The sequence below is a fragment of the Nerophis ophidion genome, linkage group LG21 (genome assembly GCF_033978795.1).
Source record: "Nerophis ophidion isolate RoL-2023_Sa linkage group LG21, RoL_Noph_v1.0, whole genome shotgun sequence".
Lineage (NCBI taxonomy): Eukaryota > Metazoa > Chordata > Actinopteri > Syngnathiformes > Syngnathidae > Nerophis > Nerophis ophidion.
In genome coordinates, this window is record NC_084631.1 from 4,301,175 (window position 1) to 4,303,148 (window position 1,974).

Here is a 1,974-nt window from a genome sequence, read left to right on the forward strand (position 1 = left end):
CATTTAATTGGAAAATAATTATTTAAATTTTCTTTTAATCAATTTTTAAAAATTATGCATTTATTTACAATTTGGATGAATATGAATCGTGATTGGGATGTGAATAATTTTTTTTTTGTGCTTTTAAAGTGCTTCATTATGAATGGAGATGTCATAAAAACGTATATTTTTTTTCTTTTTTAGAAAAAAACCTTTCTTTTCCGAAATTTTATTGAAAAAAATTGTAAAAAAAAAAAACCCAACATATATATGTTTTTTTTTTGCTTTTTAAGTCCTAAAAATATGTTTTAAAAAACTGATATTTATCCCCCAAAAAATATTACAAAATTGAATTGAAAAATAATTAGTTAAATTTTTTTTTGGAATCAATTTTAAAAAATTATGCATCTATTTACAATCGGGATGAATATGAATCGTGATTAGGATGTGAATCAATTTTTTGTGCTTTTAAAGTGCTTCTTTGTGTATGGAGATGTCCTAAAAACGTATATTTTTTTCTTTTTTAGAAAAAAACCTTTCTTTTCCCAAATTTAATTGAAAAAATTGTAAAAAAAAAAAAAAAAAAAAAATTATACATATATATCTATATATATATAGATATATATGTTTTTTTTTTTCGTTTTTTTTCCTTTTTAAGTCTTTTATCATGCATGGAGATGCCCTAAAAATATGTGTTAAAAAACTGCTATTTATCTAAAAAAAATATTACAAAATTGAATTGAAAAATAATAATTAAAAACATTTTTTGAATCAATTTTTAAAAATTATGCATCTATTTACAATCAGGATGAATATGAATCGGGATTGGGATGTGAATCAATTTTTTGTGCTTTTAAAGTGCTTCATTATGAATGGAGATGTCCTAAAAACGTATAATTTTTTTCTTTTTTAGAAAAAAAACTTTCTTTCCCGAAATTTAATTGAAAAAATTGTAAAAAAAAATTAAAAAATTATATGTATTTTTTTTTCCTTTTTAAGTCTTTTATCATGCATGGAGATGCCTTAAAAATATGTGTTAAAAAATTATATTTATCTAAAAAAAATATTACAAAATTGAATTGAAAAATAATAATTAAAAACATTTTTTGAATCAATTTTTAAAAATTATGCATCTATTTACAATCGAGATGAATATGAATCGGGATTGGGATGTGAATCAATTTTTTGTGCTTTTAAAGTGTTTCCTTACGAATGGAGATGTCCTAAAAACGTATAATTTTTTATTTTTTAGAAAATAAACTTTCTTTTCCGAAATTTAATTGAAAAAATTGTAAAAAAAAATTAAAATATTATATATATATATATTTTTTTTCCTGTTTAAGTCTTTTATCATGCATGGAGATGCCTTAAAAATATGTGTTAAAAAAATGATATTTATCTAAAAATAAATATTACAAAATTTAATTGAAAAATAATTATTTAAAACATTTTTTGAATCAATTTTAAAAAATTATGCATCTATTTACAATCGGGATGAATATGAATCGTGATTGGGATGTGAATCAATTTTTTTTGCTTTTAAAGTGCTTCATTGTGTATGGAGATGTCCTAAAAACATATAAAAAATTTTTTTTTAAAGTAAAATCAAACGTCTTTTCCACAATTTAATTGAAAAAAATTGTGAATGTGTGTGTATATTATATATAAATATAATTTTTTTTTAAAATACATTTTTGAAAACTATAACTAGATGTAGAATCGGGATGAATAAAAATTGCAATCGGCATGTGAATCGATTTTTTGTGTGCTTTTGAAGTACTGAGAAAAAAAAAGACGTAAAAAAAAAAATGTGTGGTGATTCATGATCTTTGCTTTTTATTATTAATAACAATATTGGGGCGCCATGGAGGGGAAGGAGAATAACACTGTAACCAGCACACAGCTGTTGGCATCTGCATCGCTGGGGAAGAGGAAAGGAAGCTTGCTGGTTGCTTGGTCAAAGTTAGTAAAAAAAAATAAAATCAAATCCAAAAT